This window comes from Phocoena phocoena, chromosome 21, assembly GCF_963924675.1.
Source record: "Phocoena phocoena chromosome 21, mPhoPho1.1, whole genome shotgun sequence".
NCBI lineage: Eukaryota > Metazoa > Chordata > Mammalia > Artiodactyla > Phocoenidae > Phocoena > Phocoena phocoena.
The window spans coordinates 25,771,891-25,796,203 of NC_089239.1; the positions used below are offsets into that span (position 1 = coordinate 25,771,891).

At 45.0% G+C, this 24,313-nt stretch overlaps 1 pseudogene; it reads left to right on the top strand.

Moving 5' to 3' along the window:
- The first annotated feature begins 10,996 nt into the window (after positions 1 to 10,996).
- LOC136141951 (small nucleolar RNA SNORA70) lies at positions 10,997 to 11,114 on the top strand (annotated as a pseudogene).
- Positions 11,115 to 24,313: the final 13,199 nt, after the last annotated feature.

A 24,313-nucleotide genomic window follows, 5' to 3' on the forward strand; every position in this document is an offset into this window, starting at 1 on the left:
GGATCATTCTCAAGGATAGAGCACTTACCACATCACAAAATAAGCCTCAACAAATATAAGAGGATAGAAATAATGTCGAGCATTTTTCCCACTATTACACCAACTGAAGAAAAAATGGGAAAAGAACAAACATGTGGAGACTAAACATGCCTCTAAAAAAAATATCAATGGGTTAACAATGACATCAAAGAGGAAATAAAATACGTGAAGACAAATGAAAATAAAAACATAACTCTACAGGGCTTTCCTGGTGGCACAGTGGTTGAGAGTCCGCCTGCCAATGCAGGGGACACGGGTTCATGCCCTGGTCTGGGAAGATCCCACATGCTGCGGAGCGGCTAGGCCTGTGAGCCATGGCTGCTAAGCCTGTGCATCCAGAGCCTGTGCTCCGCAACGGGAGAGGCCACAGCAGTGAGAGGCCTGCGTACTGCAAAAATAAATAACTCTACAAAATCATAGGATGAAGGAAAAGTAGATCTAAGAGGAAAGTTCATAGCAATATAGGCCTCCAAGAAACACGAAAAATCTCAACTTAACCTACCACCTAAAAGAATTAGGAAAAGAACAAAGCCCAATGTGAACAGAAGGAAGGAAATAAAGATTAATGAAACAAAGACCTATTTGAAAGGATAAAATTGATAAGCCTTTAGCCAGACTTACCAAGAAGAAAAGAGAGGACCAAGTAAACAAAATAAGAAAGGATCAATAACTGACACCACAGAAATATAAAAGAATATCACATTACTATGACTAGTTATATGTCAACAAATTGGACAACCTAGAAGAAATGGACAACTTTATAGAAATCTACAGACTGTGAAGACTAAGTCAAGAAGTAGACAGTTTGAACTGATCACTAGAAGTGAAATTGAATCTGTAACAAAAATAAACAAATAAAAACTTCCAGCAAACAAAAGTGGACTGTTTCACAGAGGAATGCTACCTAGCATACAAAGAACTTCTATCTGTCCTTCCAAAACTCTTCCAAATAATTGAAGGGGGAACACTACCAAACTCATTCTATGAAGCCACCATCATCCTGATACCAAAACCAAAGACACTACAAAAGAAGAAAATTATAGGCCAATATCTTTCATGAACAAAGATGCAAAAATCCTCATCAAAATGTTAGCACACAGGGCTTCCCTGGTGGCGCAGTGGTTGAGAGTCCGCCTGCCGATGCAGGGGACACGGGTTCGTGCCCCGGTCCGGGAAGATCCCACATGCCGCGGAGCGGCCGGGCCCGTGAGCCATGGCCGCTGAGCCTGCGCGTCCGCAGCCTGTGCTCCGCAACGGGAGAGGCCACAACAGTGAGAGGCCCGCGTACCGCAAAAAAAAAAAAAAAAAAAAAAAAAAAAAATGTTAGCACACAAAATCCAACAATACATAAAAAGGGTCATATACCATTCTCAATTTGGATTCATTCCAGGGTTGCAAGGATGGTTCAACATATGTGAAACGAAAACAAAAACACCAGTGTGATACTCCACACTAACAAAAGGAAGGACAAACCACATGATCATTTCAGTATTTTCAGAAAAAGATTTGATAAAATGCAACATGATAAAAACTCTTACCGAAGTGGAGAGGGAACATGTCTCAACATTAATAAAAGTCATTAAAGCAAACCCACAGCCAATATAATACTCAATGGTGAAAAGCTGAAAGCCTTACTGTTAAATTCAGGAACAAGCCAAGTATGCCTACTCTCACCACCTCTATTCAACATAATATTGGAAGTCCTAGGCACAGCAAATCAGATATGAAAAAGAAATAAAGGGTATCCAGATCGGAAGCAAAGAGGTACAACTGTCCCTATTTACAGATGACATGATACTGTGTATCAAGAACCCTAAAGTTTCTCCACCTAAAAACTATGAGAACTAATGAATTCAGTAAGCTTGTTAATATACAGAAATACATTGCATTTCTATACACTAAAAATGAAATACCAGAAAGGGGTATTTTTTTAATCCCATTTAAAAGTCACACTAAAAAAAAAAACCCTAGCTGAATAAACTTAACCAAGGAGGTGAAAAACCTATATGCTGAAAACTATATAAAACATTGATAAAAGAAATGGAAAGATACCCCATGCTCTTGGATTGGAAGAATATTAAGATGGCCATAAAACCCAAAGCAATCTACACATTTAACTCGATCCCTATCAAAATACTAAGGAGATTTTTTCACAGAACTGGAATAATCCAAAAATTTGTACAGAACTACAAAAGACTATGAATTGCCAAAGCAATCTTAGAAAAAAGAGCAAAACTGGAGGCATGACCCTCCCAGGCTTCAGACTATACTACAAAGCTACAGTAGTCAAAGCAGTGTTGTAGCGGCAGAAAAACAGACAGGGCAATGTCACAGAGAAGAGAACCCAGAAATAAACCCATACCCTACAGTCAATGAATCTACAAAGGAGGCAAGAATATACGATGGGGAGAAGACCATCTCTTTCAACAAGTGGTTCTGGGAAAGCTGGACAGCCACATGTAAAAGAAAGATTATTTTTATATGTGGTGTGAGGGAACATTCTAAACTCAAAATGGTTTTAAGACCTAAAAGTAAGACAAAACCATAAGAGAACATAGGAACACTCTGACATAAATGGTAGCACTATTTCTTGAATCAGTCATCTAAGGCAAAAGAATTAAAGCAAAACAACAACACATAATAATAATAAAGACAAATGAGACCTAATTAAATATAAAAGATTTTGCACAGCAAAGTAAGCCATCAACAAAACAAAAACACAACCTGCTGAATGGGAGGGACTGTGTGCAAATCATGCACATCAACAAAAGGTGAGTATCCAAAATACACCAACAGCTCATACAACTCAATACCAAAAAAACAATCCAATCAAAAACATGGGCAGAAGACTCAGACATTTTTTCCAAAGACAACATATGGATGGCAAATGGGCCAATGAAGAGATGCTCAACTTTGCTAATCAATAGAGAAATACAAATCAAAACTACAATGAGGTATTATCCCACATCAGTCAGAATGGCCACCATCAAAAAGTCTATAAATAATGCATTTTGGAGAAGTTACAGAGAAAAGGGAGCCCAAGTACCCTTTTCATGGGAATGTAAGTTGGTGCAGCCACTATGGAGAACAGTACAGAGGGTCCTCAAAAAACTAAAAATATAACTGCCACGTGATCCAGCAGTTCTACTCCTGGGCATATTTCTGGAAAAAAACACTAATTTGAAAAGATACGTGCACCCCAATGTTCATAGCTGCACTATTTACAATATGTAAATAGCCAAGGCATGGAAGCAAGCTAAGTGTCCATCGACAGAGACATGGATAAAGAAGATGTAGTACATACATACAATGGAATATTACTCAGCCATAAAAAAGAATGAAATAACGCCATTTGTAGCAATGTGGATGGACTTATTTCTCTAAGCGTAATATTCTATAAGTCAGAGAAAGACAAATACTATATGGTATCACTCACGTGTCGAATCTAAGAAACACAAATGAATGTATATGTAAAACAAACAGATTCACAGACAGACTTCTAGAAGACAAACTTATGTTACCAAAGGGGAGATGGAAGCAGGGGGAGACACATTAGGGGTAAGGGAGTAACAGATATGAACTAGCAGATTAAAAAAATAAGCAATGAGGATTTACTGTGTAGCGCAGGGCGCTACACTCATTATCCTGTAGTTTGTAACAGTCCGACCTGCGGAGACGCTGAACCTGAATCACTGTGCTGTGTGCTGAAACAACACTGCAGACCGACCACGCTTCAGCAAAGGGGACCCATGCCCACAAAGGAGAGAAGACTTTCAACTGCAGAGGTGCTCCCCAAGGAGCAAGGGGTCTGGGCCCCACATCGGCTCCCCAGGCTGAGGCTGCTGCACCAGGAAGACAAGTCCCCAGACCATGTGGCTTTGGAGGCCAGTGGGCTTGCTTTCAGGAGACCCCAAGGGCTGTGGGGAAGAGACTCCACTCTTAAAGGATGCACACAGGCTCTCACAAGCTCCAAGACCCAGGGCAGCAGCAGCGATCTGAAGGAACCTGGGTCACACCCACCTGCCGATCATCTCATCCTCCTGGAGAGGCTGGGGGCTCACCCTGGGGACACAGACACTGGCAGCCACCATTTGGGAGGCCAGTGTACCACATGCACACTCGCTGGCAACCTGCACTGTGGAATCCTCCCTCTAGCTTCTCAGCCTCAGGACCCAGCCCCACCCTTGCCCAATAGCCTCTAGGCACCAGTACTGGGATGCCTCAGGCTATGCAGTGAGCGGGCAGGGGCACAGCCCCACCCAGCAGACAGGCTTCTTTGAGAAACCCCAGCCCACAGCCACCCCTGGACATGCCCTGCCCACCAGAGGGCCCAGGACCTTGCCCCACACACCGGAGCACGGGCACTAGACCAGGGAGCCCCAGGCCCTGCAGTCAGAGATCCTGGGACTCAGCCCTGGCCACCAGCAAGCCTAGTCCAGCCTTGAGGCCACCCTTACCTACCAGTGGGCGGACACCAGCCCCAGGACAACTGCAGCCCCACAGCCTGTGACAGGACCCAGCCCGCTGACCAGCTGGCCAACACAAGCTTCAGGACCCCTGGACCCCACCCATGAGCAGTCTGACACCAGCTACTGAACCCCTGGGCCCTCCAGCCAGCTCCCAGGACCTGGCACTGCCCACCCGTGAGCCAGCACTAGCCCGGCGTGCCCCTGGGGATTCTGCAGCCAGCCACCTCGTGACCTGGCCCCACCAACCAGAATGCGGCAGCCTCTGTGCAAGGCAGGGCCTGGCAACCAAATGGATGGGGGCCGGCCACGCCTACCAGGGCACCTTCAGTAGTCAGACCACCACAGCAGTAGGACCTATGCAGCCCTCACTGGGGGAACCACTAAAGCATACAGCTCTGGCGACAGGAGGAGAGTGTGCTTCTGGGGCACACAGGATGTCTCCTACAGAGGGCCACTTCTCCAAGGGCGGGAAACATAACCAACCACCAGATACGTAGAAGTACAGCGATTCAGGCAAGATGAAGTGACAGAGGAACCTATTCCAAATGAAGGAGTGAGATAAAACCCCAGAAGAAAACCTAAGTGACGTGGAGATAAGCAATCTACCTAAGGATGAATGATCGTAAAGCTGACCGAGGAGAACACGTTAACGGAGCAAGAAGTTAGAAGTTTTAAAGAGTTAGAAAGTATAAAAAACCCAACAGAGGTGAAGAGTGTAATAACTGAAATGAACACAGTAGGAGAAATCAACAGACTGATACAGAGGAACGGATTAGTAAGCTGGAAGACAGTAGTGGAAATCACTGATGCTAAAGAGAAAAAATAAGAAATGACAGTATAAGAGACTCCTGGGACCTCAAACGCACTAATATTTACATATAAAGGTCCTAGAAAGGGAAGAGAAAAAGGGGCAGAGAACACATTTGAAGAAACAGCTGAAAACTTCTGTAACCTGGGAGAGGAAACAGACATCCAGGTCCTAGAAGCACAGAGAGTCCCAAACAGGACCAATCGAAGGAGGATCACACCAAGACGCATTGTACGTAAAATAGCAAAAATTGGAGCGAACATTAAAAGCAGCAAAGGAAAAGCAACAAGTAACAAGGGGACTCCCGTAAGGCTATCAGCTGACTTTTCAACAAACTCTGCAGGCCACAAGGGAGGAGTACAATATATGTAAAGTGATAAAAGGGAAAAACCTACAACCAGGAATACTCTGCCTGGCAAGACTTTGATTTGATGGAGAGATCAAGACATTTACAGATGAGCAACAGCTAAAAAGTTCAGCACCCCCAAACCAGCTTTACGAGAAACATTAACAGGACTTCTCTAAGCAAAAAAAGAGAAGGCCACAACTAAAAACATGAAAATTACAAAGGGAAAAAGGTCATCAGTAAAGGCGAATATTTAGTACAGGCACTAAATCATGTACAAAGCAAGTAAGAAAGTTAAAAGTCAATTTAGTGTGATCATCTACAAAACAGATGTAAGACATGACAAAGACAGTAATTAGGAGAGTAACAATGCAGGACTGTTAAAATGCATCTGAAATTAAGTGATCAGCAACTTGATCACACGTGTATATTACTATATATAACCTCATGGTAATGATAAACCCTAAATCTATAATGCTACACAAAGATACAAAGAACAGAGGAAATCTAAACACTAAAGGTAGTCATCAAATCACAAAGAACAAAAGGAATTTTAAAAACCACAAAAACAACCCCAAAACAATTAACAAAATGGCAGTAAGTACATACATATCAACAGTTACTTTAATGTAAATGAACTAAATACTCAAATAAGACAGAGTGACTGAATGTATACAAAAGCAAAACCTGTATATACGCTGCCTACAAGAGACTCACTTCAGATCTAAACATACAGACTGAAAGTGAGGGGACGGAAAGTGGTATTCCATGCACATGGAAATCTAAACAAAGCTTAGGTAGCAATACTTATCAGACAAGAGAGACTTCAAAACGAAGACTGTTACAAGAAACAAAGACGGACATTATATAATGCTCAAGGGGTCAATCCAAGAAGATACAACTATCGTAAATATATATGCACCCAACATAGGAACACGTAAATATATAAGTATTGACATAAAGGGAGAGATCGACAGCAGCACAGTAATAGTGGGGGACTTTTTACCACCACTTACAATCAGTGGACAGATCATCCAGATAGAAAATTCAAGAAGGAAACACGGGCCTTAAATGACACATTAGTTCAGATGGACTTGAGATATATATATATATATTTAGAATATCCCCAAAGCAGAATACAGTAAGTCTCCTACATACGGACCTTCAAGATGTGAACTTTTAAAGATGCAAACATACACTTGCATGTCCAATCACATAAGTTAGTTCACGGCTGGCGTGCACTGTCACATGCGTGCATCCTCTACAAGTGGTTGTGCTTTTGTGCGGTTTACTCTACAGTATAGAGTACAGTAGGTGCAGTATCTTTATTTCAAGCCCAGGATGTCCGGAAGCAAGCGTAAAAGCAGTGGTGATGTAGCTGGTACTGCTAAGAAGCGCCAAGTGATAACAATTGAAAGAAAAGTGAAAACAATTGAGAGAGTGGAGCAACAAGAGGAAGAAGAAGTAAGTGAAGAACCAAAGAGATTCACGGTGCAGGAAATGGCATGGGGGCTATATTTGAGGAGGCACTGTTGAGGGCAGAATGGTAGACAAAGGTTGCAGCTGCTGTTCAGAATGTAATTCCATGCTACCATGTCATCTATGATGAGGAAAAAAGAGCTACTACCCAGACATCACTGGGTCATTTTTTCAAGAGGGTAGATAGAATTGAATCCAGCAAGGAATCAGAACCTGTGGCATCAACGTCAGGCGTGAGTGAAATTGCAGCTTGCCCTCCGTCTCCTTTTGCTGAGGATCCTTCAGCTCTACCATCTCCCACCTCCTCTCCCTCCTCCAGGCAGTAACTCTTCTCGCCTGTTCACTCGATGCCAGCCTTTGTACCCCAAATGTTGTACCGTACTACTGTACTTTTCAAGGTATTGTACTGTTAAAACATTTTTAATCTTGTTTGGTTTTATGTATTATTTGTGTGAAAAGTATTATAAACCTATTACAGTACAGTACTATATAGTTGACTGTGTTAGTGGGGTACCTAGGCTAACTTTGTTGGACTTACAAACAAACTGGACTTACAAACGCACTCTCGGAACAGAACTCATTCATGTGTAGGGAACTTACTGTACACATTCTTTTCAAGTGCACATGAAACATTCTCCAGTATAGATCACATGCTAGGCCTCAATACAAACCTCAGTAAGAAAATTGAAATAACATCAAGGATCTTTTCCAACCACAATGCTATGAGACTAGAAATCAACAAGAAAACTGCAAAAAGCACAGACACATGGAGCCTGAATAATTGCTACTGAACAACCAATGGGTCACTGAAGAAGTCAAAGAGTAAATAAAAAAAATACCCGGAGACAAATGAAAACAAAAACACAATGATCCAAAAATCTATGGGATGCAGCAAAGGCAGTTCTAAGAAGGAAGTTTTAGGGATACAAGTTTACCTCAGGAATCAAGAAAAATCTGTAACAATCTAACCTTACACCCAAAGGAACTAGGAAAAGAATAAACAAAACCCACATTTAGAAGGAAAGAAATCTTGAAGAGCAGATATAAATGAAAAAGAATAAAAAACAGAAAGATCAATGAAACGAAGAGCTGTTTTTTTGAAGAGAGAAACAAAATAGATAAACCTTTACCCAGACTCAATCAAGAAAAAAAGGGAGAGGGCCCAATCAGTAAAAATCAGAAGTGAAAAAGAAGCTACAACCGGCACCACAGAAATACAAAGGATCAGAAGGAGACTGCTATGAGCAACTATACACAGTGAAATGGGCAAACTGGGAGGAATGGACAAGTTCTTAGAGATATACAAAATCTTGAGACTGAACCAGGAAGAAACAGAAAGCATGAACAGACCAATTACCAGTGGCGAAACTGAATGAGTAATTTAAAAACTCCCAACAAACAGAAGTCCAGGACCAGATGGCTTCACAGGTGAATTCCACTGGACTTTCAGAGAAGAGTTAATACCTACCCTTCTGAAATCATTCCAAAAAACTGCAAAGGAACACTTCTGAACTCATTCTATGAGGCCACCGTCACCCTGATACCAAAACCAGACAAATCGAAGAAAAAACAAAGTTACAGGCCAGTAACACTGATGAACATATATGCAAAAATCCTCAGTGAATTAGCAGCTGAATCCAGGAATACATTAAAAGGATCGTACATCATGATCAAGCAGAGATATGAGGATGGTTCAGTATCCACAAATCAATGGGATACACCACATTAACAAATTGAATTAAACCCATATTATTATCTCAATAGATGCAGAAAAAGCTTTTGACAAAACTCAACAGCCATTTATGATAAAACCTCAAAGTGGGCATAGAGGAAACATACCTTGACATAAAGGCCATATAAATAAGCCCACAGCTAACATACTCAATGGTGAAAAGCTGAGACATTTCTTCTAAGATCAGGAACAAGACAAGGATGTCCTCTCTCGCCACTTTTATTTAGAGGTCCTAGCCACAGCAATCAAAGAAAAAGCAATAAAGGGGATCCAAATTGGGGAAGAAATAAAACTGTCATGTTTCCAGGTGGCATGATACCACACATAGAAAATCCTAAAGACGCCACTAGAAAACTTCTAGAGCTCATTGACTTTGGTAACGTTGCAGGATACCAAATTAATATACAGAAACTTGTTGTATTTCTGTACACTAACAAGCTTATCGGATGATGGTACAGACGAGCAGACACAAATACAGTGGCTCTTCAAGCAATTCTGTGTAACCTTATTGGAGACACTGGATTTATTATGTCAATAGCATGATTTGTTTAATTTACATGCGTGAGATCTGCAACAAATCTTCGTACTTGACCTAAGCCACTCAAACCTACCTTTAATAGGACTTGTACTAGCTGCAGCTGGAAAATCCACCTCATTTGGTCTCCGCCCTTGACTCCCTCAGCAATAGAAGGTGCTACCTGTTTCAGCCTTTCTCTCCTCAAGCACGATAGTTGTAGCAGGTATTTTCCTTCTCATCTTCTTCTACCCTTTAACAGAAAAGAATGAGCTTATTCAGACAATAACACAATGCTTAGGGGCTAGTACTACATTATTTACAGCAATATGCACTCTTACCCAAAAGGATATTTAAAAAATTATCACTTTCTCCACTTCAAGCCAGTTAGGCCTTATAATGGTAACAACCGGTATTAACCAGCCTTATCTAGCATTCCTCCATAGCTGCACACACACACCTGTTTTAAGGCCACATTATTTATATGCTCTGGGTCTACTATTCACAGCCTAAACGATGAACAAGACATTCGAAAAACAGGGAGCCTAATCAAAGCAATACCCTTTACTACAACAGCCCTCATTATCAGAAACCTAGCCCTAACAGGAATACCTTTCTGTACTGGATTTTATTCTAAAGACCTAATTACCAAGACTGCTAACATGTCTTATACCAACAGCTGAGCCCTGCTACTAACCCTAATCACATCCCTCACAGCTGTTCACAGTACTTATTATCTTCTTTGCATTATTCGGACAAGTTCGCTTTCCCACCTTAACTTTCATGAGTGAAAGTAACCCATTCCTCATCTATTCTATCAAACGCTTATTAACGGGGAGCATTTTGCAGGGTTTATCAACAATACTCTTCCAGTAACAGTCCCTCAAATACCTATACCCTACTTCGTAAACCAGCTGCCCTTGCTGTAACTATCCTCGGCTTGACTCTAGCCCTCGAACTTAATCTTACTTCTCAAAACTTAAAATGTAAGTATTTCTCAGACATCTTCAAGTTTTCCAACCCCTCAGGATACTTTCCCACTCTCACACACCGCCTAACACCCTACTGGAACCCATCAACAAGCCGAAAATCAGCATCTTCTCTCCGAGACTTAATTTGACTAGAAAGCATTTTACCAAAAACCACCTCCCTTATTCAAATAAAATTCTCTACATTAGGATCAGAACAAAAAGGCCTAATCAAGCTATATCCCCTCTCACTCCTCATAACCCTCGCCCCAAGCACGATTCTAGTTACAAGTAACCGATAATAACCCCAACACCAGTAAGCAGTGATCAGCCAGCAACAATCGCCTGCCAAGAAGCGCAGCTGTACAACGCCGCGATTCCCACAGCCGCTTCCCTAAAACTCCAGACTCACCACCTGTATCATAAACTACTCAATCCCCTAGCCCACTGAAGTACACTTTCTACCTCCTCATCTTTCAAAACATAAAACACCACTGAAAACTATTATGAAGCCTGAAAGAAATATACCCAAGACAGTCTTATTAAGAACCCACACTTCTGAGTACTGTTCAGTAGCTACAGCTGTCGTATTACCAAACACTACCAACATCCCCCCTAAATAAATCAAAAGTACCATGAATTTTCAGCCAGTTGAGCCAACTGTGCTCTTTTCCCCGTGGGGGCCCAGTGTGCACCTCCTCGGTGGTACGTGCAGCCTGTGGACTGTACGGGTTGCCCTCAGGGACGCTGGATTCGGCCCTTTCCAGTGCACACTCGTCACTGGCATGCCGTCCCCAGTCTAGGCTGCAGACAGGGATGCAAGGTGCCCTTGGAGAGCTCCGGAGCACAGTGGCCAGGGTCCACGATGGCCAAGTCATCATGCACATCCACACCAAGCACAGGATAAGGAGCTTGTGACTGAGGCCCTCTGCAGGGCCCAGTCCACGTGCTCTGGCCTCCAGAAGATCTACGTCACCACGAAGTGGGGACTTCCTAAGTTTAATGCGGATGAATTTAATGATATGGTGGCAGAAAAATGGCTCATCCCGGATGGCTGTGGGGTAAAATATGACATGGCCCCTGGACACGTGGCAGGCTTTGCGCTCAGGAGGGCCTTGGCGCCGTCCCCTCCTTACTCAGGCACACCAATACATCCTACTTTCCTGCTTTTTTAAAAAAAGAAAAAAACATTAAATCTAAAAACGAACCACCAAAAGTCAACACAACCAGCACCACCACCCATAGTCAGTCCAAGCCCTCCAGAGACAGGGGAAGGTTTTGAAGAAAACCCCATAAAATCATAAAGGACTCAAAATAAATGTTGTATCATTATTCTTACATGGAATCTAACCATGGCCAATGACATGCAAAATCATCGTTGTTATTCAACTATAAGAACACTAGTGACCAACATCCGAAAATCACACCCATTAATAAAAATCATCAACAGTGCATTCGTTGATATTCCAGCCTCATCAAACATTTCATCATGATGACATTTTGGCTCCCTGTTGGGTATCTTTGATTTTACAAATCTTAACAGGCTTGTTCCTAGCAATACATCACGTCAGACACAATAACTGCTTTCTGATCAGTGACACCCATCTGCCATAAATCAGAGATGAATCATTCGGTATGTACATGCAAATGGAGCTTCCGTATTCTTTATTTGCCTACTTATTCATGTAGGACGTGGGCTATATTATGGGTCCTGTGCTTTTCTAGAAACATGAAAGATCAGAATTATCCTATTTACAGTGATAGCCACAGCATTCATAGGCTATGTACTACCCTGAGGACAAATACCGTTTTGAGCAGCAACAGTTATTACCAACCTCCTCTCAGCAATCCCATACACCGGTACAACCTTGTCAAATAGGATCTGAGGCGGCGTCTCGGTAGACAAAGCAACTCTTTACACAATTCTTCACCCTCCCTTTTATTCTCCCATTCATCACTACAGCACTAGCAGCTGTCCACCTACTATTCCTTCACGAAACAGGACCTAATAACCCCAAAGGAATCCCATCTGACATAGACAAAATTCCATTTCACCCCTACTATACAATTAACGACATTTTAGGTGCTTTATTACTAGTTCTAGCATTGATAGTATTAGTCTTATTCCCACCCTACTTACTAGGAGACCCCGACAACTACACCCCAGCAAATCCTCTCAATATACCACCTCACGTTAAACAAGAACGTACTTCCTATTTGCATACACAATCCTACAATCAAGCCCCAATAAACTAGGAGGAATACTAGCCCTAATCTTTTTTATCGTAATCCTAGCATTTATCCCAATGCTCCACACATCCAAGCAATGAAGCAGAATATTCTGACCCCTTAGCCAATGCCTGTTCTGAATCCTAGTGGCAGACCTAGTCACACTAACATGAATTGGAGGACAACATGTAGAGCATCCTTTCGTTATCACTGGACAACTAACATCTATTTTATACTTCTTTCTAATCCTAGCACTAATGCCAGTAACCAGTATTGTGGAAAACAATCGCCTGAAATGAAGAGTCTTTGTAGAAGATACATCATCCTGGTCTTATAAACCAGAGAAGGAGAACAACACATCTCCCTAAGACTCGAGGAAGTAGCTCCAGCTCCACCATCAGCACCCAAAGCTGAAATTCTACTTACACTATTCCTTGAAACTTTTGTCATGGGACATTTACAAAATTGAGTACTATTTCAGTATTAAAATGACCTCATTTTACAATAAACTAGTGTGTACTTCGTGCATATCTGCATCACCACATCAGTACATACATACATGCCACATCATACATAATACACTTTATGTATAATCACACATTTACCCCGTGCTTATAAGCATGTAATTGTATTACTGATATTACATAGAACATATACGTTGTCAGTCGTACATAGCACGTTAAGTCAAATCAATTCAGGTCAACATGCATATCATATCCGATAGATCACGAGCTTAATCACCAGGCCGAGTGAGACCATCGACCCACTTGGCAGGTGTCCCTCCTCTCGCTCCAGGCCCGTGATCTCTGCGGGTTTCTATTGATGAACTTTATCAGACACCTGGTTCTTATTTCAGGACCATCTCACCTAAAATCGCCCATTCTTTCCTCTTAAACAAGACTTTTTTTTTTTTTTCCCGGTACGTGGGCCTCTCACTGTTGCGGCCCCTCCCGTTGCGGAGCACAGGCTCCGGACGCGCAGGCTCAGCGGCCATGGCTCACGAGCCCAGCCGCTCCGCAGCACGTGGGATCTTCCTGGACCGGGGCACAAACCCGCGTCCCCTGCATCGGCAGGTGGACTCTCAACGACTGCGCCACCAGGGAAGCCCTAAACAAGACATCTTGATGGACTAATGACTAATCAGCCCATGCTCACACATAACTGGTGACATGCATTTGGTACTTCTTAACTTTTAAGGGATGCTTGGACTCAGCTACGGCCATCTGAGGCCTTAACTCAAATAAATTGTAACTGGACTTAATTGAACATCATTTACCAACATCATCAACCATAAGCTGCTGTTCAGTCAATGGTTACAGGACATAAGATTACACGCACGTGTGCAAGTACAGTTTAACCACCTACCCAAAATTAAACAGACGAGAAAATAACCCAATCGCACTGCTGACCTTTTAAAAAACGCACAACATGAGAGTTGCGAGTTAAGTTTTATTTGGGACAAAATGAGGACTGCAGCCCGGGAGACAGCATCCCAGATGGCTCTGAGAGACTGCTCCCAAGAGGCAGGGGGAAGGTCAGTATATATGTGACTCTGGTGCAGGGGGAATACCTGCAATCAAGCACATACTTTTTACTGAAGGTTTCTGCTGTCTTGTGCAGGTTACTCTGCTAGTCACGAAGAGCAGATGTTGCCATGAAGGATTTTAGTGCTTTTCTAGATATAAAGAGATACAAGAATTGGGCTCCTAAAATGGGCTCCAGAAAATATCTAACTACCTGAAGACCTGTTCTGCCAGTTTTTCCCAGCACAGAGAGCCTCGTTGCAGCTCTCCACCTTGAACTCCTTTCAGGGGGTGCTGAGAGTGAGAGATGCAGGAGCACAGGATTTACTCCTTGTAGAGGTCGATGGCCAGAGCCAATCTGTCATTAACAGTACCAATAAACTACTTAGATATTCACCACTTATAGAAACAGACATCCCCCTAGATCTAGTAGCCATTTTTATCAAAATTTTAATACTAAATCTGACATAAGCCACATAAAATAATCACATAAATATTAATCCATCACATACGTCAACTTGTTAATGTAGCTTAAACCCTAAAGCAAGGCACCGAAAATGCCTAGGTGAGTTCATTAACTCCATTAACACATAGGTTTGGTGCCAGCCGTTCTCGTTTTTAATAAAATTACACATGCAAGCATCCACGCCCCGGTGAGAATGCCCTCTAAACCACTGAGATTAAGAGAGGCAGGCATCAAGCACGCCAACACCAGCAGCTCACAACACCTTGCTTAACCACACCCCACAGCAAACAGCAATGGTAAAAATTAAGCTATAAATGAAAGTTCGACTAAGTCATATTAATTAGGGTTGGTAAATTTCACGCTAGCCACCAGGGTCATAGATTAACTCAAATAATAAGAAATACGGCATAAAGCGTGTTAAAGAGTAATGCAAAATAAAGTTAAGTTTTAATTAAGCCATAATTCAAATGAAAGTAGATGAAGACGACTTTACTATTTCCTGATAACACAGCAGCTAAGACCCAAACTGGGATTAGATACCCCACTATGCTTAGCCCTAAACCCAAATAATTACAAGAACAAAATTATTCGCCAAAGTACTACTGGCAACAGCTTAAACTCAAAGGACTTGGTGCTGCTCCACACCCCTCTAGAGGAGCCTCTTCTATAATCGGTGAACCCCGATAAACCTCACCAACCCTTGCTAGTTCAGTCTATATACCGCCATCTTCAGCGAACCCTAAAATGGCATACAAGCAAGCATAACTATTATACATAAAAACGTTAGGTCAAGTTGTAACCTACGGGGTGGGGAGAAATGGGCTACATTTTCTGTATCAAGAACATATTTTCATCCCACGAAACTTTTTATGAAATTTAAAAACCAAAGGAGCATTTAGTAGTAAATTAAGAACAGAGTGCTTAGTTGAATAAGGCAATGAAGCACGCACACACCGCCCGTCATCCTACTCAAGTATAATAATTTCCTATAATCTATCAGCAAATACTAATTATATGCAAGGAGACAGGTCATAACAAGGTAAGCATGCTGGAAAGTATGCTTGGATAAATCAAAGCATAGCTTAAATAAAGGACCTGTCCACCCAGGAGATTTCATATCCCATGAATGCCTTGAACTAAAGCTAGTCCAACACCCCTCCCATTATATTAGCATAAGCAGATTAAACATTCACTCAACACTTAAAATATAGGAGATAGAATTTAAATTACCCTCTGGTGCTATTGAGGAAGTACCGTAAGGGAATGATGAAATATTAAAAGTAATAAAAAGCAAAGTTTACCCCTTGTACCTTTTGCATAATGATTTAACTAGCAAAAATTTAACAAAGAACTTAAATAACCCAAAACCAAACGAGCTACTTATGAACAGTTGATTAGAACAAACTCATCTATGTGGCAAAACAGTGAGAAGATTCATAAGTAGAGCTAACAAGCCTAACCAGCCTGGTGACAGCTGGTTGTCCAAAACAAGAATTTCAATTCAACCTTAAAAAGTACTAAAAAACGTTTTAAGTGTCTTTTTTTGTTTGTTTGTTTTTGCGGTACGCAGGCCTCTCACTGCTGTGGCCTCTCCTGTTGCGGAGCACAGGCTCCGGACGCGCAGGCTCAGCGGCCATGGCTCACGGGCCCAGCCGCTCCGCGGCATGTGGGATCTTCCCAGACCAGGGCACGAACCCATGTCCCCTGCATCGGCAGGCAGACTCTCAACCACTGCGCCACCAGGGAAGCCCCGTTATAAGTTTTAATGTATTTTTAAATGTTACTCTAAAAAGGTACAGCTTTTTAGAAATGGATATGACCATAACCAGAGAGTAAAAAACAAACACCACAGCTGGCATAAAAGCAGCCACCAATTAAGAAGGCGTTCAAGCTCAACAATAAATATATCCCAATACCAACAATAAACAAATCAACTCCTAGTCTTACTACTGGACCAATCTATTAAGTTATAGAAGCAATACTCTTAACAAGAGTAACAAGAAATACTTCTCCTTACGTAAGTTTACATCAGTAACTAATATGCTGATAATTAACAGTAAATAAATACAACTCAACACTAAATTATTAGCTGCACTGTTAATATAACACAGGCATGCACCAAAGGAAAGATTAAAAAAAGTAAAAGGAACTCGGCAAACACAAACCCCGCCTGTTTACCAAACACATCAGTTCTAGCACAACCAGTATTAGAGGCACTGCCTGCCCAGTGACAACTGTTAAACGGCCACAGTATCCTGACCGTGCCAAGTAGCATAATCATTTGTTCTCTAAATAAGGACTTGTATGAATGGCCACACAAGGGTTTTACTGTCTCTTACTTTTAATCAGTGAAATTGACCTTCCCATGAAGAGGCAGGAATAACAAAATAAGAAGACCCTATGGAGCTTTAATTAGTTAACCCAAAAATATATAATTAAACCACCAAGGGATAACAAAATTTCATATGGGTTAACAATTTTGGTTGGGGTGACCTCGGAGAACAAAAAAGCCTCCGAGTGATTAAAATCTAGACTTACCAGTCAAAACATAGTATCCCTTATTGATCCAAAAACTGATCAACGGAACAAGTTACCCTAGAAGTAACAGCACAGTCTTATTCCAGAGTTCATATCAACAACAGGGTTTACGACCTCGATGTTGGATCAGGTGGTTCTGAAGAACCCAGGGCAGGACAGGAATAAAGACGCAGACGTAGAGAATGGACTTGAGGACACGGGGAGGGGGAAGGGTGAGAGTGGCATGAACTTATATACACTACCAAATGGAAAATAGATGGCTAGTGGGAAGCAGCCGCATAGCACAGGGAGACAGCTCAGTGCTTTGTGACCACCTAGAGGGGTGGGACATGGAGGGTGGGAGGGAGACGCAAGAGGGAGGAGATATCGGGATATATGTATACATATAGCTGATTCACTTTGTTATAAAGCAGAAACTAACACACCATTGTAAAGCAATTATACTCCAATAAAGATGTTAAAAAAAAAAAAAAAGTCCTACATGATCTGAGTTCAGAGCGGAGTAATCCAGGTCGGTTCCTGTATTTCTTCCAGTATGAAAGTACAAGAGAAATGAGGCCCACTTCACAGAAGCACCTTAAAATAATTAATGATATAATCTTAACTTAATTAACAAACACAAAATAGCCACCCTAGACCAGGGTTTGTTAAGGCGGCAGAGCCCGGTAATTGCATAAAACTTAAACCTTTATGACCAGAGGTTCGAATTCTCTCCCTAGCAAAATGTTTATAATCAACATCTTAATGTCTATTATCCCTATTCTTTTAGCCATAGCACACCTAACACTAACTGAACGAAAATTTTTACGTTATATGCAACTCGGAAAAGGGCCAAATATCGTGGGACCATACGGCCTATTACAACCCACTGCAGATGCAGTCAAGTTATTCATCAAAGAACGGCTACTACCAGCTGCATCCTCCATCTCCATACTCATCATCGCCCCAGTCCTAGCTACCCCTAACCGGACGAGTCCCCCTACTCCTTCATTAATAGACGCCTGGGGTGTTATTTATACTAGCTACATCAAGCCTGGCTGTATACTCCACACGATCCCGATGGGCCTCCAACTCAAAATACACACTCATCGGGGCCCTACGAGCAGCAGCACAATTTCATATGAAATAACACCAGCAATTATTCTTTCACTGGTTCTAATAAATGGATCTTTCACTCTTTCAACCCTTATCACAACACAAGGACAATTATGATAATTTTCCCATCATGACCACTGGCTACAATATTTCTTTCCATTCTAGCAGAAACTAATTGAGGCCCCTCGGACCAGACAGAAGGAGAATCTTGATCTTCCATCAGGTTTCAATGTAGAATATGCAGCAAGCCCCTTCACCGTGTTTTTCCTAGCAGAATATGCCAACGTTATCATGATAAATATCTTCACGACAATCTTACTCCTAGAAGCATTCCACAACCTATACATAACAGAACTCTATACAACCAATTTTAGCATCAAAACACTATTACTGGGTTTCCCTGGTGGCGCAGTGGTTAAGAATTCGCCTGCCAATGCAGGGTACACAGGTTTGAGCCCTGGTCCAGGAAGATCCCACATGCCGCAGAGGAACTAAGCCCATGCGCCACAATTACTGAGCCTGCACTCTAGAGCCCGTGCTCCACAACAAGAGAAGCCACCGCCATGAGAAGCCCATGCACCGCAACTAGAGAGAGAAAGCCGGTGTGCAACAAAGACCCAACACAGCCAAAAATAAATAAAAATAAAAATTTTTTAAAAACCTACTATTAACAGTCTCCTTCCTATGGATTCAAGCATCCTATCCTCGACTCTGATATGATTAACACATTTACTCTGAAAAAATTTCCTACCACTAACGCTAGCCCTATGCGTACGACCCATCTCATCACCTATTATAATATCAAGCATCCCTCCACAAACATATCTGACAAAAGACTTTGATAGTAAATGATACAGGTTTAAATCCTCTTATTTTTAGGATCACAGAAATTGAACCTACCTTTCAGAATTCAGAATTCTTCGTGCTTCCATATTACACCATATTCTGTAATAAGGTCAGCTAAATAAGCTCTTGGGCCTCAAAAATGTTGGCTTATACCTTTCCTGCACTAATAAATCCCATCATCTTTATTATCATCTTAACCGTTATCTCAGGAACTGTAATAACCAGCTCCCACTGATTATTAATCTGAATCAGCTTCAAAATAAATACACTAGCCATTATTCCCATTATAACAGAAAAATTTAACCCATGAGCTACAGAAGTATCCACTAAGCATCTTCTAACACAAGCTGCCGCATCAACACTACTTATAACAGCAGTTATTGTTAACTTGCACTCCGGCCAATGAACCATCACCAAAATAGTCAATCCAACAGCAGCAACCATAGCCCTAACCATAAAACCAGGCCCATCCCCATTCCAGCTCTCAGTGCATCCCGTTAATAGCAGGCTCAATGCTATTAACACGACAAAAACTTGCACCCCCGTCAGTACTGTATCACATCTCACCATCTGTCAACCTAAACCTCATGTTATCTATAGCGCTGTTATCCATCTTAATTGGGGGCCGAGGTGGAGGTAGTGCATGTAGTGGAGGATATTTTGCAACCACACGGATGTAATAGAGGATATTTTGCTAAGTGAAGTAAGTTAGAGAAAAACATACCGTATGAGTCTCACTTAAATGCGGAGTCTAAAAAATAAAACTCGCGAACAAAAAACACTCAGAGAATGAACTAGTGGTTCCCAGCGAGGAGAGGCAGGGCGCGGGGTAATGCTGGGGGATGGGATCAAGAGGTACAAGCTACTGCGTATACAGTAAGCGTGAAGGACGTACTGCACAACACGGGGAACACAGGCGATGCTGCACAGCGTGCGTGGAGCACGATGTACGTGTCGCCAAAGCTCGGGAGCGCCGCACTGTTTATCCGAGAGGAACGCTGCTGACTACACCTCAGTGCGGTTACGCAGACAGGACCGTGAGGGCGGGGCAGCGGACCCACCCCTACACTATTCAAGGTCACCTGCAGTCCCCGCTGTCCTGGCGCTGCCGGGTCTTCTTCCCGTCTCTCCAGCCTCTTCTTCCCGGGAGGCGAGGCAGTTCTGGTCTGCCTCAGGCTGTTCCTCTCAGAGGTGAGGACTCAGCCTGGCCTGAGCATCTGCAGGTGACCCTTCTCCAGTGTTAACGTGGCACAGCGGGTAGGTCCGTGCCCCCTGGGCTCCGGCCCCGGCCCTGCTCCTGAGATGGACGAGGTCTAAGCACGGCCACGTGTGTCTCCTGGCTCTGTATGCCTGCCCAGGAGAAGGGGGTGGGCGGCCTGAGAGCTCCGGCCTTCACTCTGCCAGCCACCCGCCCACCCACCAGGCTGTGAGGAGGTGCCTAAGACCCGCCCGGCCCAGGCCACGCCCAGACTGGCGAGCACGGTGGGCGTTATAACTGAAGCCGGCCAGCGAGGGACCTGGGGCCAGCCCCGGCCATGTCGGGAGCCAGAGACAGTCCTCTGCCGGGTCCCCCCCCTTCCCTGTGACACGGGCTGCTACAGGGCCCCCTGGGACGACCTGCTCCAGGTCCCGCAGCACGTGCTGCGGGGTACGCATTCAGGAGGCACTAACTGAGCGTGGAGGTGATGGCATCTGTCGCAGCAGTAGCAGTGGAAGAAGTGTCTCTGGAGAACGCTCAGCGGGCGAAGGGCAGGAGTCACCAGCTCTGCGTGTGGTCACCTCGCTGGGGGAGGGGCAGGTGGCCGTGTTCCCAGGCCGGCCGCCCCAGTCGCCGGCATCCTTGCCCGCGGAGCAGAACGGGAGGCCTCCGTGCACGTGTGTCTGCAGAGAACAGGACGCAGCCAGGACCTGCAGGATCCGGGCTTCCCCAACCCGCAGCTGTGACTCCGTCCACACACAGCCCCACGGCCCACCCTCCTGCATCCCACCACCCTCCCCGCTCAGCTTCCCCCAGGCCCCGCCCAGCAGGGTCACGGAGCTGCCCAGCCTGGGGGTCATTCCAGGTGTCCACCTCCTGCATCACCTGGTCTCTTTCTGTCAGACTGGGGAGGTTGCTCAGGAAGCTAACAGACCTGCCCCATAACCCTGAAATCCTGCTTCTGGGTATTTATGGGTAGGACACAAAAAACAAGATCTCAGAGGTAAAGGTTTTACCGTGTACACGCTACCGGGTACATGAGCGCTTACTGTGCACCCGGGAGTAGTCTGCACCTGTGTGGATACAGGCTGGGGTTTGGGGAGGACAGAGCAGGAGCTGGGACCCACCACGGTCAGAGGCAGATCAAGTCGGCCCTGTAAGAGGAGGGTATCCGGAGGGTCTCGGAGATCAGAGCCCAGGCGGCGGGGAGGGGGATCTGAGCCTCTGCACCGAAGAGAACATCCAGATATTCTCACCTTCAAGTTCACCATCTCCCGCTGCCTCGAGGGCCCCGTCCGCACCCCGTCTAAGGCTTCTTCGCGCTGGCGCCAGGGGCCCGTCCAGGCCTTTCTCAGCAGCCGCCCTCTCCCTGCACCTAACCGTTTCCTCTTCTGCTTTGATGAAGGTTACCCCACAAACGCAGCGACAGCTCCCGACGCTGAGAGGTCCCGGGAGTTCACTCCTCCAACCGCCACTTTCCCTCTTCTCGGAACACCCGGCAAGGATCTCCCACACACGCGGCCCCCCGCGCCCTCTGTCCCCTCATCGACAGGCCTGGCTCCCTCACCACCTCCCGCCACCCCACCCCGCCCCATGGGCACTGGTACTGGACCCTGACGGCGTTCACTCGCTCGCTCCCCCTTCGTGAGGCTCCTCCTGGGGGTCCTGAACGTGACCGTCTTCATCCTTCCGTCCTCCCGCTGCTTTCCCCCATCTCCCAACCTCTCCCATCGTGCCCCCCACGGGCGCCCCCGGCCCAGCTTTCAGCTACATCTGTTCCCCACAGGCTCCCAGGTTTTACCTCTGCCCCGGCTGCACAGCCAGCTTCCCTCGAACATCTCGTCCCCCGTGTTGGGCAGGCGTCGGGCTCCACTTCACCCTAAATAGGCTTTGATTTTCTTCTCGACAGCCTATCTTCCTTCAGCTTCATCTTTACTGCCTGTTTACGTCACAACTCCTAGCATCGTCCTCGATTCCACTGTTTGATTCCTGAACATCCACTCCGTCAGCAGGCCCCACTGGCTCTGCCCGCAAGATGTACCCGCAAGGCACACCGTCACCTCCACCCGTGTTTCCCCAGCTTCCCAGCCTCCGCCATCGTCCCGCTGCTCCCTACAGCCTGGCCCACACGGCAGAGCGACCCTGGTGCTAGAGTGGGCACACAGCTGCCCTCGGCTGAAGGTCCCCCAGCAGCCCTGCTCTCAGGGTTGGAGCTACAGATCTCACATGCCGGCCAGGCTGCCGACGGAGTTGCCCGGGGGTGGCCTGGGGCCCCAGAGGTCACAGCTGGGTTCCCATCAGCCCCAGGGCATTATTCCCTCCGCACTCAGGTTCCCCCAGTTACAGGCCGGGGTTCCAGGCACTGGTACTGTTATGACCAGCAAATTCAGAAACAGGTGTTAACACTTCTCGCTTCTGTCAGTCGAGGATAAGATGACAAAAATGTACAATCTACTCTTCTCAGTGGAGAGTTGTTTTTGGTAAAGCAGTTCTCATAAAACAGGAAATGTTTTGTTAGTATGTAACGGGCTTACTATATTTTAGTGATTACTATAAATGAAAACTGAGACAACTATCGATACAGCCCACCAAATCCCAGCTCCACGCTCTCCTCCGTGAAGTCAGGAATTGTCCAGTCCTGAGACCAAACACATGAGGACACTGCCTGACAGGACGCACGGCAGCCACCCCTCTATCCTTAGGTCCCGTCGCTGTCCCACCCAACACTTGTCAAGACGGAAGAAGATCCAGGCGAGAGGGATTCATTCCTGCCCTGGGGTTGTACATAGGGGACAAGTCAGACTCACCTCCCACTGCGGGGGTGACAGCCGGGAGCAGGGTGGTGCCACCAACGGGAAGTCAGAGGAAACAGCAGGGGTGGAGGTGTCTGTCTGAGCTGCTCTAACAGGACCGGACTGTGGGCTTAAACACGAGTCGAGTCCTCACAACCCAGAGACTGGACGTCCAGGATCAAGGTGACGGCAGATTCAACGTCTGGTGAGGCTTCTTCCTGGTTCACAGACAGCATCTTCTCCCTGTGTCCTCACATGGGGGAAGGGCTGGGGGCTCTCTGGGGGCTCTTATCAGGGCACTAATCCCATTCACAAGGGCTCCACCCTCATGACATCATCACCTCCCAAAGGCCAACACCATCACATCAGGCATTAGGATTCGACAGGAGCTTGGGGGACACACATTCAGATCACAGCACTGAACCGACGTACAGGATTCATGCTGAGGGCAGACCAGAGAGTGAGACCTCATTAGGGGGAGGAAGGGGGATGAGGAATCCAGTCAGATGTTGATGGTGGTCAGAAGTTGAGCCTGAGGAGCTCTGACTACACTGACACAACAGGAATCGTGCTAAAATGAACAATGAAAATCCAGATGCTGAAGCCTGAAGGGTCAGGGCCTAGTTGGGAACTGCTCAGAGAAGCCCAACCAGTTTGGTCCAGGAGAGACTGCGACCCTCCTCTGCTCCAGACCACTTGTCACTTCTGTCACACTAGTCCAGGCTGTCCCTTCTACAGGGTGCAGGGGGACACAGTGTTCCTGGAGCCCCAGTCCTGTTCCCAGAGCTCCACAGGCTCCCCCAGGGCGTGTGACAGGCAGACCTCAGATGTGAATCCAAAATCTCTCCATCACCGGAAACTGATCACAATAACATGAATCACATGACTTGGTGGGTGTCCCGGTGCATATAAAGCTTGTTCACACTGTTTCAATCTGTTATGTATACAGACTCACATCTGAACAGCCTATACACCGTAACACTTCATCACTAAAAAACACTAACCAGCACCTGAGTTTTCCAAATCAGAATCAGTAAAATCACTGTCACGCATCAAATAATGAAAGTTTGAAACACTAAGAATAACTAACACAAGGTGAGTAAGAGCAGCTGAAGAATCGGCACCAGGTTTGCTCAGCGCAGGACTGCCACAAACCTTGGATTTGGAAGAACGCAGCATCCGCAGAGCACAGAGCAGCGGTCGCCGGAGCCCGTGGGGAACAGCAGAAACGTGAGCGGCAGCTACCCGGGAGAAATGTGTTATCTGACCCA